This window comes from Leptopilina heterotoma, unplaced genomic scaffold (genome assembly GCF_015476425.1).
Source record: "Leptopilina heterotoma isolate Lh14 unplaced genomic scaffold, ASM1547642v1 Lhet_218, whole genome shotgun sequence".
NCBI classification, from domain to species: Eukaryota; Metazoa; Arthropoda; class Insecta; order Hymenoptera; family Figitidae; genus Leptopilina; species Leptopilina heterotoma.
The window spans coordinates 782,436-796,320 of NW_025110935.1; positions in this window are offsets into that span (position 1 = coordinate 782,436).

Sequence of the window (13,885 nt, forward strand, 5' to 3'; positions counted from 1 at the left end):
TTGAAAAAAAATTTTAATTACTTTAATATGTATTGCACTTCATAGCTTGAAAAATTACGTTGGTGAAGTTTACAACGTTTTTAATCAACGATTTCAAAGGAATAATATTTTTTTAAACAAATTTTAATTCATTTTTCTATAGAAAATATTTTGGTTAGTTTTTTGAATAATAATTTACAAAAAGAAATATTTGTAAACAAAAAATTTTATTCATTTGGGTAAAAAAATAATTTTTTCCTTTCAATCGTTGATCATAAACGTTGCAAACTTCACCGACGTGAAAAATTTAATCATTTAATTCCCCTACAGTTTTTTTCGCATTCCGATATTTTTAAAAATTATTGAACTGAAATGAAGAATAATGTAATTATTGATCATTTGAGCTAAAGATTAATATGTAATTGGAGCGTTCAAAACTTCAAGGACATAAAATTTAATATAATTTCCGAAAATTTTCAAAAGCTGCAGAAAACCTTCCATTGATTGTAATAATAGTATCGAAAAAATGTATATTTTTCACAAAGAAAAATAATGATTTTTGCTTAGAAATTTTAGAAAATTAATTTTTTTTAGAAATAGCGAAAATTTTGTATTTAAATGTATCAACAGAACGTGATCATGAGACCTAATAATCACATGCTGTTAATACGCAAAATTTTATAAAAATTTGCTTAGAAAAATATTTTTTCTTCTAAATCGTCAATCATAAAAGTTGTTGACTCCAACGCAAGTAAATTTAGAAGATATTATTTTAAGAATACTCCATATATGTTGGATTTAAAATTAAAATTGCTATTATTATTATTCATTTTTAAACAAATTTTCAAAACTTACGTTCAACAAAATTTGAACGTTCAAATGAACGAAATATTTTTACTAAAACTATATTTTTATAATTTTCATTAATTATTGATTACGATAAAAATTAAAAACTTGATTTTTACATTTAGAAACTTTATAAATCATTTTTTCACAGTGTGACACAAAATTATTGCAATAAAAATTTGATTTGAAGAAGAAACAAATATATTTCGTTCAATTTGAAGGTTCAAAAAAGTAGAATCATCAAAATATTAAAAATCGTTGTATTCCGGTAATCTGTTCGCAGTTTGAAGTTAGTTATTGTTTGCTTTCTTGTTTTCCAACTTTTTAAAATAATTTTTCTTTTCAAATATTTTCAATTTTAAAATTAATTTATTGAAAATCATTGAATTCTTGCAAAGAATCTTAATAAAAAATTTGAAGAGAATAATTGAATACCTTCGAAGAATTTTTTTATTTATGATAATAATTTATTTCTAGCCAAGAATTTTATTAAAATTTTTAAAAATCCTAATTAAATACTTTTGAAGAATTTCTTTGAAATTTTTTTAAAATATGGAGTTTCTTTAATAATATTAATTGAAAATTTTGAAAGCAATTGAATTTTATGAAGAAGAATTTTATTAAAACTGTATTGAAAATAATTGAATTCCTGAGAAGAATATTATTTATACAAATAATTTAATGCGAAGAATTTTACTAATTATAAAAATAATTGAATTCTTCCGAATAGCTTATTAAAATTTTATGAAATAAATAAATTTTATGTATCAATATTTGAAAATAATTAAATTCTTTCGAAGAATTCTATTAAAATTGTTTTAAAAAAAATTGAATTTCTGCAAAGAATTTTACTATATATTTATAAAAATAATTGAATTATTGAAAGTAATTTAATTTTCATGAAGAATTTTTTCTAATACTTTGAGAATAATTAAATTATTTTTAGAGAATTTTAAAGTCTTGTTGAACTTGAATTTTATGGAAATAATTGAAAATATTTTAATTCTTCCGAGGAATTCAAAATTGTTTTGAAAATAATTGAATTCCCACAAAAAATTTTACTATTTATAAAATTTCAATAATTAAATAGAAAAAGAATCAAATTAGTTAAACATTTACTTCATTGACATTTTTTTTAAATAAAAAAAATATTCTAATAAAATTAAAATTCCAAAAAAAGTATCAAAACAATAATCGTTCTTTTGAAGATTTAAAAATTTAGGATCTTCATTTCTTCATGATCTATATAAGTTTTAAAACTTCAAACTTCAAATTTTAATCAACAATTTGTAAAAGAAATTCGAAACTTTTAATTTAAAAAAAATCCTTTCAATTAAAAAATATGTTCATTAAGACACACGTCGTTAATGTTCACTTTGTTTAAAATAATTGAGTTAGATGAAAAAATTTCTCTTTGATGATTGGAACAAACATGTTGTTAAAAAATTTATTTTTTAATTGTTAATGAAGAAAAATTTATTTTACAAATTTCTTTTTTAATTCTTAATGAAGAAACCATGTAAAACATTTTGTTTATAAATTTTTTTTTAATTATTAATGAAGAAATATTTGTTATACAAATTTCTTTTTTAATTGTTAATGAAGAAACCATGTAAAACATTTTGTTTAAAAAATTTCTTTTTTAATTATTAATGAAGAAACCATGAAAAATATTTATTTCACAAATTTCTTTTTAAATTGTTCATGAAGAAACCATGTAAAACATTTTGTTTAAAAACTTTTTTTTTAATTATTAATGAAGAAATATTTATTATACAAATTTCTTTATTAACAATTAAAAAAGAAATTTGTGAAATAAATGTTTTACTGTTTTCTTCATTAACAATTAAAAAATAAATTTGTAAAATAAATATTTTACATGGTTTCTCCATTAACAATTAAAAAAAAAATTTTTAAACAAAATGTTTTACATGATATCTTCATTAACAATTAAAAAAGAAATTTTTAAACAAAATCTTTTACATGGTTTCTTTATTAATAATGAAAAAAGAAATTTTTAAACAAAATGTTTTACATGGTTTCCTCATTAGCAATTAAAAAAGAAATTTGTAAACAAAAAGTATGTTCCAATCGTTGCTTACAAACGTTATGAAAATGACAAACGGTCAATACAAGAACAATAAAATTATAATTATTTTTACCATTAGTAATAAACAATAAAAATAGTTATTACTATTATGTGTGACAATGAATCATAATAGACATTTTACACAATAAAATAAAAGTCATTCTTGCCTTTTTATAATACAATATCTCGTAAAATGACTCTTTGAACATTGATTTTCAATATCCGAAAGATATGTGTGATTTTTCTTTTCACTTTTCACTCACTGCACTTTCGACATTGAAGAACTGTCGTCGTTGCACCTCTCTCTCTCTCTCTTTCTCTCGTGAAAAATAACAACGTGCTTTTCAGCACAGTACAAATATCCACGATGCGTACATATACCACAAAAATCCACAAATCCGTCCCAGAGGGCAACTGTCAATCTGACGAGGATTCTTTCACGGGAAAAAGCTTTCGTGACACTTTTTACTGTTCCCAGAAGACGATGGAATAAAAATGGCAAAAACTCTCGAGATGAAAAAAATATATATATATATTTATAACACTATACACAAATATATAGAAAGTGCGAGGAATAAACACACGTGGTACCAAGAGCAACGCACAAGATAAACTAAATTCTCCAGTCCCCATCCACACTTGGGCGTCACGGCCCCTCTAACAATAAACCTATATGAGACCCTCTTGTGCCCCACACGCAACAACTTTAGACCAGTGGCACACGCGCCCACGCTTATACCTATGTATACAATATGAGGCTTATGTGCCACATCAGTGTGTGAGTTTACGTGTGGCACGTCTTGTAATTTACACGACAATGTGTGACCGCCAATGACCGATCTTTTGTTATCATAAGGGTCAAAATCTAAAACATTATTTCGGGGCTTTCCGATTACTGTAAAAAAAGGAAAAAATAAAAAAATTGATACGTCAGCGTGGATGTGTCATCGGCACAACTGTAGGGTGCATTTTAATTACAATTATTTCGTGACCTATACCCATTATTGGATTTTATGTTTCATCAACGTAAAAGTTAAGCTCGTCAATCATTCGAAATATTCGTGCTGGGAAATTTGTATCATCGATTTTATTATGTACTTCAATCAGGGATGAAAATCTGAGTCATTTTTCGCTCTTTTTTTTAACCATTTAAACAACTTTTTACTATTTCGAATATATCCATTATATGGTAAAAAAAATAGACGAATAACAATCATTAAGTGTTCATTCAATTATAACACAAAGATGTTTTTTTTACTATGAAAAATTTTCCCTGACACAGGTCAGGGAAATCGGGGAATTCACTCTCTAAATTTGAATCAGCGAAAAGTCGCTGATTCAAATTTAGAGAGCAGGGAAAGTATAGAATTGGTCATGAAAATCAGGGAAAAGTCAGGGATTTTTATTAAAACTACTGGAAAAAATTAAATGTTTAGAATTTATACGAAAATTATGAATTTTTGTATCTTCTTTGCCTCCTTAACTATGAAATTACCACGAATTCTAAAAATTATCTTAAATTTTTTATATTTCTAGAAATAATTAATCTATTTTAAATAATTTCATTCATGAAAAACTGCCATAAAGTTATTATTTGTAAATTATTTAATGAAGTATTTTTTTTAACGTTTTAATTTCAATTCTGTTGAAATTAGTTTCAATTTTTAAAATTTTAACGCCATTCTTTCAAAAAATTCATCTATCTTAATAAAAAAAAAAAATATTTTCTAGAAATTAAATTATTTTCAAAAATTTGCAAAAAATTTCTTGTCAATATTTTAATTATATTTATAAATAGCAAAATTCTTTGTCTAAATTCAATTATTTTCAGGAATTTTAATAAAACTCATGGTAAAATTCAATTATTTTCAAAGTTAATAAAATTCTACGCAGAAATTCAATTATTTTCAAAAAATCTTTTAAAAAATTGTCAACATTTCAATTATTTTTATAAATGAATAGCAAAATTCTTTGACAAAATTAAATTATTTTCAGGAATTTTAATAAAATTCATTGCAAAATTCAATTATTTTCCAAATTAATAAAATTTATTACAGAAATTCAATTATTTTTAAAAAATCTAAAAACAATTATCAACATTTCAATTATCTTTATAAATAAATATCAAAATTCTTCGCAAAAATTCAATTATTTTCAGGAATGTTAATAAAATTAATTGCAAAATTCAATTATTTTCAAAATTTATAAAATTCTTAGCAGAAATTCAATTATTTTCACGAATTTTAATAAGATTCATTGCAAAACTAAATTATCTTCAAAATTTATAAAATTCTTTACAGAAATTCAATTATTTTCATGAATTTTAATAAAATTCATTGCAAAATTCAATTATTTTCAAAATTAATAAAATTCTTCACAAAAATTCAATTATTTTCAAAAAATCTAAAAAAAATCCTCAACATTTAAATTATCTTTATAAATAAATATCAAAATTCTTCGCCGAAATTCAATTACTTACATGAATTTTAATAAAATTTATTACAAAATTCAATTATTTTCATAAATAACATTCTTCATCACAGGAATTCAATTATTTTAAAAAGTAATAAAATTCAATTATTCTCAAAGATTTTAATAAAATTTATTGTAAACTTTCAATTATTTTCAAAAAATTTTCTTAATTCAATGATTTTTAATATTTTACTATTTTAATAAAATTTTCCTCAAGAATTCAATTATGAGACAAAAATTTTGATAAAATTTTACGCGAGCATTCAATTATTTAATATAGTATAATTGTATAAATTTTTTCGAAAAAATCAAATCTTTTAAAATTCGTTATTAAATTCTTCGTAGTAAATGAATTAGTTTCAAAAATTTTTAAATTATTATTTAAAATTATTTTTAAAAAAATGAAATTCAATGATTTTCAAAATATTTAATAAAATTCATGTCAAAATTTCAATTATTTTCAAAAATGCAGAATTTTAATTATTTTTAATACAATTTTAATCGAATTTCTCGAAAAATGTAATTAGTCTTAAAAATTTTATTAAAATTTGACAAAAAATATCAATTATTTAAAAATTTGTTGATAAAATTATGTATAAGAATTCTATTTTAAGAAACATTCAATTATTTAATAAATTATCAAAATGAAATATATTTTTATTTTCTAAAATGTATATTTAATTAAAGAATTTCAGAATAATCGTAATTTCGTAAAATTGAATTATTGTAAACAAATAAACTTGAAAATTCTCTGAAGAATTTTATCAAAAATTATTAAAACTAATTTATTTAAATAAATGTATAATAGATCATTTTTTTTGAGTCTCTAATAATTGTTAGAATAAATCAGATTATTCAAAGAATCAAAAATCCGAACCACTTTTAGAAATTTGCGATTATCTCCTAAAATGAAATCGACAAACTAAACCCTTTTCATGTGAACGTATAAATACGCATTAAATATAATACTCATAAGTATAAAAGGATTTACCCTAATTGTAAAAATCTGTGCTGAGCACCCATTCAGAAATGACAGGAATGACAAAAATAGATTTTTTTTTCTGTTAAGTTTGGTAAGCCCCTTTACTTGTAGATCTTCTCGGTTACCATTTGTAAATAGTGAAATGGTTTACTTAGGATTAATCGCACTATTTATATATGGTTTCCCCATTTTCAACCCTTCTGGGATTTACAAGATCTATTTTCATCGATTGTGATAAAGATCACTTTGTCAGAAAAGAACCCTCATGAATCTTCTTTTTTTCCCAAAAAGAAAAAAATATATAAATTATGTGACTTTTAGTTCAATTATAAAAATTACCATATTTGACATTAGTATAAATATTTATATATTTCGGAAGATTTATTAATTGTGCATTCGATATAAACTTGTTAAAATCATAAACAGAAAAATTAATATTTGTTTAAAAAAGTAATGCGATAAAATTAAAAAACATGAATTGAATGTTTTCCAAAATAAATATTATTAAAATATTCTGATGTGGATTAAATTTCTTTTCAATTTCACTTAATCAAAATTTATATTTATAGATTTTTAGTCACTAAAGTGTATAAAATTCTGCTTTTAGAGTAATTACTCAATTTTAATAGTGCATACAAACATTTTCTGAAAGATTGAATCAGAAAACGTGGAGCACCGCATATTTAAAATTAAGTTTTTAAATCTCATTTATTTCTAATGAAATGCAATTTTTTCCTTTATTTCCTTCTTTTTTCACTCGCGCACACTTTTCTGACTAGTTATAATTAAAATTCACGTTTCGGCAATATTCATCCTTTCAGTGCGGTTGATTTTTCATAGCAAACACTGTAAATGAGGCAATTATAATTTAAATATTATTTTAAAACATGATTAAATATTACTTCCATACTACTATCCGAACTGATATATTTACGAAAATGTTAATTAGAGATAATAAATATTCGAATATGAATAATATCAAATTATGATTTATTAAAGTTTATCTCTCCTCGATAAAATTATTATGTTTATCTACTTTGAATGGTAAAATTTAATTTCCCGATACTAATGATGGTAAAAATTTAAATTTATTCCTAACCAAGTTAAAACTATATTCTGGAAAGTCAACAAGTTTACAACGCAACAAGATGTTACTCCGCATCTCTTATAATACAAGTTTGCATGGAATCTTGTGTATATATAAGTATATATCTATAGTTATATATATAATTTTCTCTAATGGGAATTGTGAAACTTTAATAATTACAGAAACCTAAATCATTTTATTTACATAGAAATTTCATTAATAAAAAAAAAACTTTCAAGTTTGTTCTTTGTTTTGGAAATTAAGAAATTCAACTATTTTCAAAAAATCTTTAAAAAATTTGTCAACATTTCAATTCTTTTCATAAATGAATAGCAAAACTCTTCGACAAAATTCAATTATTTTCAGGAATTTTAATAAAATTCATTGCTAAATTCAATTATTTTCATAAATAATAAAATTCATCCTAAAAATTCAATTATTTTCAAAAGTAATAAAATTCAATTATTTTCAAAATTAATAAAATTCTTAGCAGAAATTCAAACATTTTTAGGAATTTTAATATAATTCATTGCAAAATTCAATTATTTTCAAAATTTATAAAATTCTTCACAGAAATTCAATTATTTTAAGAAATTTTAATAAAATTCATCACAAGAATTCCATTCTTTCAAAAGTAATAAAATTCATGGTAAAATTCAATTATTTTCAAAATTTATAAAATTCTTCACAGAAATTCAATTATTTTCAGGAATTTTAATAAAATTCATTGCAAAATTCAATTACTTTCAAAATTAATAAAATTCTTCACAGAAATTCAATTATTTTCAAAAAATCTAAAAACAATCGTCAACATTTCAATTATATTTATAAATAGCAAAATTCTTCGCCGAAATTCAATTATTTTCAGAAATGTAAATAAAATTGACTAAAATTGACTGCAAAATTAAATTATTTTCAAAATTAAGAAAATTTGTAACAGAAATTCAATTATTCTCAGGAATTTTTAATAAAATCGATTGCAAAATTTAATTATTTTTAAAATTAATAAAATTCTTAGCAGAAATTCAAATATTTTTTAAAGGATTTTTAATAAAATTGATTGCAAAATTCAATTATTTTCAAAACTTATAAAATTTTTCGACAAAATTCAATTATTTTCAGGAATTTTAATAAAATTCATCACAGGAATTCCATTCTTTCAAAAGTAATAAAATGTAAAATTCAATTATTTTCAAAATTTATAAAATTCTTAGCAGAAATTCAAATATTTTTTAAAAGAATTTTAATAAAATTGATTGCAAAATTCAATTATTTTCATGAATAACATTATTCATCAAAAGAATTGAATTATTTTCAAAAATTGTAATAAAAAATTCATGGTAAAATTCAATTATTTTCAAAATTAATAAAATTTTTCGCAGAAATTCAATTAAGTATTTTCAGGAAATTTAATAAAATTCATTACAAAATTCAATTATTTTCAAAATTAACAAAATTCATCACAAGAATTCCATTATTTTCAAAAGTGGAATCTTGTGTATATAAGTATATATATCTAGTTGTATATAATTTTCTCTAATGGGAATTGTGAAACTTTAATAATTACAGAAACCTAAATCATTTTATTTACATAGAAATTTCATTAATAAAAAAAAACTTTCAAGTTTGTTCTTTGTTTTGGAAATTAAGAAATTCCTTTCAATTTCACTATTTTTAATATAGTGATTTATTATCATCAGTGTTCGAAATTGAAATATGAAGTTCGAGTTTTTACATTAAAAGAAATATTTGGCACTTGTTCAACTAATGGATCAATAAATAGAAATTATATTTAGAGAATGACATTTTTCAATACAATTTCTCTCGTACGTGTAAGTTAAAAATACAAAATCTCTAAGAATAAAGTTAAAGAAAAATATGTTCGAGCAAGGAATTTTTAATTAAAACTTGAGAGAAAATAATGTTAAATTAATAAAGGAGAAATTTTCCCCGTGGTATTGATTTATACAAAAATTTCTTTTTAAACATAGCTCTTTCTCAATTATGTGAAGATTCTAATGTTTGCATATACAATTTCTTTCAAATTTTATATTGCATAAAAAATCCGATATAAAAATTTACATAATGCTTTCATATTTTAAATTCCACCTGTTACCAGAGAGCACAACATTTTTCTTCAAAAAAAAAAAAAAAAAGAAATCTACATCGAATGAATTTTAAAAAAGTAATTGAAAAATAAAATTAATAAAATTAATAAAATTAATAAAATGAACCAAATTAATCATTTTATTTCGATTTAAAATGACAAGCGTGAACAGAATTCCATTCAGGATTTCTACTCGTATATATGACTATCAATAATGACTATCAAAAAAGTGAATAACGAGTGTGAGAAATGTAGTGGAATTGAGAGAGAGAGGACAAGAACAAGACATTAATGGGGATAAAATATTCATTGCTATCGGAACTTGCGATCGAGAACGCCTTTATTTTTCGAGATGAATAGAAATGGTTTGCTTTCAAGGAACGCGGCACACTGAGCATATATTGCATATGGTCCTGCTTGGCAACAAACGCCTTAAGTTTATCACTGAGATATAGGGGCTCGAACCTACTACCCTAGCAGTTTACAAACTGCTGCGTCGTTCGAACTAAGAGGTCTGTTTTCGGGAAAGTGCATTTTAAATTACTTGCGGTGAACATTCCTCTGTTTACAAAATACAACTTGCAGTAATCTTCTGACAGCTTATTTTATTCAAAGTGTACACAATCTCCTTGAAAATTGTTTCAAAAGATTAACTTCAATTCAAGTCCCAACAATAAAATAAAATACTCTCCGAGAAAAATTATCTCTTTTGTCCAGTGCCAAATTTCTGGAAATATAACAAATCTTCAGGTATAATCTCTCTCTACTGGATATGCAAGTGCAGGGTGATTACTTTTTTCCAAAAAAAAAATAATCTTTCATTTAAAATTTCCCAAACAAAATATTCTATAAAATTCTAGTCAATATTAGTACATAATTATTAATTTGTATTCAAGCTTATTTGTCCGTTAATTTATCAATAAATAAATTATTATTAATCCATTTGTGATAAATATAATATAAATAAATAATTGTTAAAAATTAAAGACGACTAAAATCAACTCGTTTCAGTCGATTCACAAAATTTTGATTCCGTATTTCCCTGAAATTTTTCTGATTTCCATAAAAAAAAATTCTATTTTTTTCTTATCTTTTATAATAACTTGAAATTAAATTTTTCTAAAGTTCAATTATTTTCCAAATTTTTAGTTCGAATTCTTAAAAATTACGATTATAATTAAAAATAATTTTTATAAGTGAAAAAATATTTCTTAATAAATTAAGAATAAAATTCTTTACAATATAAAATTTATTTCAATTAAATTTGACACAATCTTCAATTAATTGCAAATTTTATTTCATCTTTTTAAATTATTAACGCGAATTTAAATAACCTCAAAATATTTTAATAACAATTTTTCAAAAGACTAATTTTTTTCTTAATTTCTATTTCTAATTTCTAATTAAATTATTTAAAAATTGAAAATTTTTGGTTAAATATATATTTAAATATTTATTTTTCCACAGAAATTCTTACTTTAAATAACTTTAATGTAAAATCTTTTTGAAATTTAATTCTTTCTATAAATTACAACTGTAATTCTTTCAAAATTCAATAATTTTTTTGAATTTAGAAATTAAATTATTCAAAACTTTAATAATTCTTCGCGGGAAATAATGAATAATTAATTGTTAATGATAAATATTGAAATAATATTATAGTTTTACAAGAATCAAAATTTTTAAAGACAGGTAATTTATAAATTTTTTGAAGTTTAATTACTTATTATTTCTGAAAATTTGTATAAAAACGTTTCTAATATTCAATTGTTATTTACTATTTTTTATGAAATTCATTTTTAAATCAATTCTTGTTAGAATTTTGTACGAGAATTCAGTTATTTAAATGAAATAATAAATAATTGATTATTTTTTAAAACTGAATTTTTATGAAGTATTTCATCAACATTTTAAAAAATAATTTAATTTTTTTTAAGTATTTTAATAAAATTTTTAAGAATAATTGCATTTTTTGAGGAAATTATTTTAAATTGTATTAAAAATAATTGAAAACATGAGAACAAATTTATTATTTATGAAAATAATTTGGATTTTTGCAATGAATTTTATTAACATTTTTAAAGAAATTGAATTATTACGAAGAATTTTATTATTTTTGAAGATAATTGGAGTTTTCGCAAAGAATTTTATTAAAATTTTTGTTTTAAATAATTGAATTATTTTGTGTAATTTCATTAAAATTGAAATATTGAAAATAATTGAATGTCTGAGAAGAATTTTATTTTTCAGGAAAGTGAAGATAATTAAATGCTTGCAAAGAATTTTATTAACATTTTTTGAAATAATTTAATTTCTGTCAAAAGTTTATTATTTATGAAAATAAATGGAGTTTTAGCAAATAAGTATTTTATTAAAATTTTTAAAAAATAATTGAATTCTTTTCTGAAATTTTACTAAAATAGTAGAAATTGAAAGAAATTGAATTTTAGAGAAGTATTTAATTTTTCAGGAAAATAATTAAATTCTTGACAAAAAAAATGTTCATAAAATTTTTTTAAATAATCGAATCGTTTCAACGAACTTTATTAATTTTTTTTAAGTATTTCTAAAAAGTTCATTAAAATCTTTGAGAATATTTTCTTTACTTAAATTAATAGCGGATTTAAAGTAGTGTAAATTGTAAAAAAAAAGAATAAAGTAGCTTTAAGTGTCACAATCTAAAAAAAGTATTAAAATAATACCAAATTTTTATTCAAATTTCTTTTTGTCTACTTAATATTATATATAAATTGTGAATTTTAATTGAATTTAATTTTACTTAAATTCCGATTGGAATATATTTCTGGGAGCCAAATACCTTTAAATTTATTTTTGTTTATTCATCATTGTATATAAATTGTGTATTTATCATTGTATATAAATTGTTTATTCATCATTTTTATATAAATTGTATATTCTATATTTTTAAATTGAATTTAATTCAAATTAAATTTCGATTCGTATATTATTATGGAAGCCAGATACCTTTAAATTTCTTTTTTAAATTCAAAAATACCAATAATTAAAATTCTAATTATTTACTCTGTATTTAGAACCTCTTATAATAGATTAATTAAATTATTAACTTTGAAATTCCCGATAAAAAAATTCCCTAGAATTTCCCTGTCCAGCAGTCTTCCTGATATCTCTAATCCAAATGCCATATTTTTACCCAATTTTAAATCCCCTAAATTTACAAGAAAACCGCGATAAAATTTTCAAAAATGAATAAAAATTCCTAGAAAAAATTGCTAACTACATTCTTTAGTTTATTGAATTTAATAACCATATAAGAGATTTCAAAAGAAATTATTGAAATTAAAGATGGGTAAAATGAAGTTTCGTATTATGGAGGATATAGTAAAGCTGTTAGTGGAATCCCTAAACTCTAAATGCTTATACGTTTTTAGCGAGAGAAAAAAAGAGAAGAGCAAACAAATTCAGAACACGGTATGCAGCACCGAGCGCTAACACCTTATTCCACTATTTTCAAGGTAATTTAAAAATACGAGATTCGCACAAGCAACGATACCATCTACAAAGCCAGCGTTATTTACAAGAACTTAAAGTCAAATTGCAATAAATCTGCATTACTGATCCAGGGATATAGTCCTGCTGCGACTCTTGATACAATTAAATTTTATTACACAAGTCCCTCAAGATTGAGAGTAAAGTAGCACTTTTTGTTTCAAGATTATTTAATCTTCAGCGAGAGTATAGAAAAAACTCACATTGTTATTATTTTTAAAAAAACCACCAGAAATTTTTTTTTGGAAAACTATATAATTGCTACCAGACTTGAAATAACTTGGAATAAATTTCCTCCTCCCCCACAAAAAGTCCAATTTAATTTTGACTTTCTCATCGAGATATGATCGTGATCAACGAACTGGATTTAATAACCCAAGAAAGATAAATCATGGGGTTGTGATTTTAAGAAGTCGAACGATAACACACACACACACCTAATAGTAGTTGTAAAAGATAAAGAAAGTTTGATTATGAGAAAGTTAAAAGTTTTGATATCGAACGAAAATTAATAATCATTTTCAAAAGTGTACGGTAATTATCTTGCGCGCAGCAGCGAGTATAGGGCGGCCTGATGAGAGGAGTTTAGTCTCAATTCAAAACTTTCGCACAGAGAAACAAGGGTGACCAGACGATTTTACCACGATAACCGCTCTAATTTGGAGACCAGCAAGATGGCAAGCTGTAAAGGTCTTTATAAAGAGAATAGAATTATAAATAGAGGAATAGAGCAAAAGCAGAGAAGAATAGACGAGGAACCCACTCGACCTTTTCCCTGGCTTCCCATTATAGCGA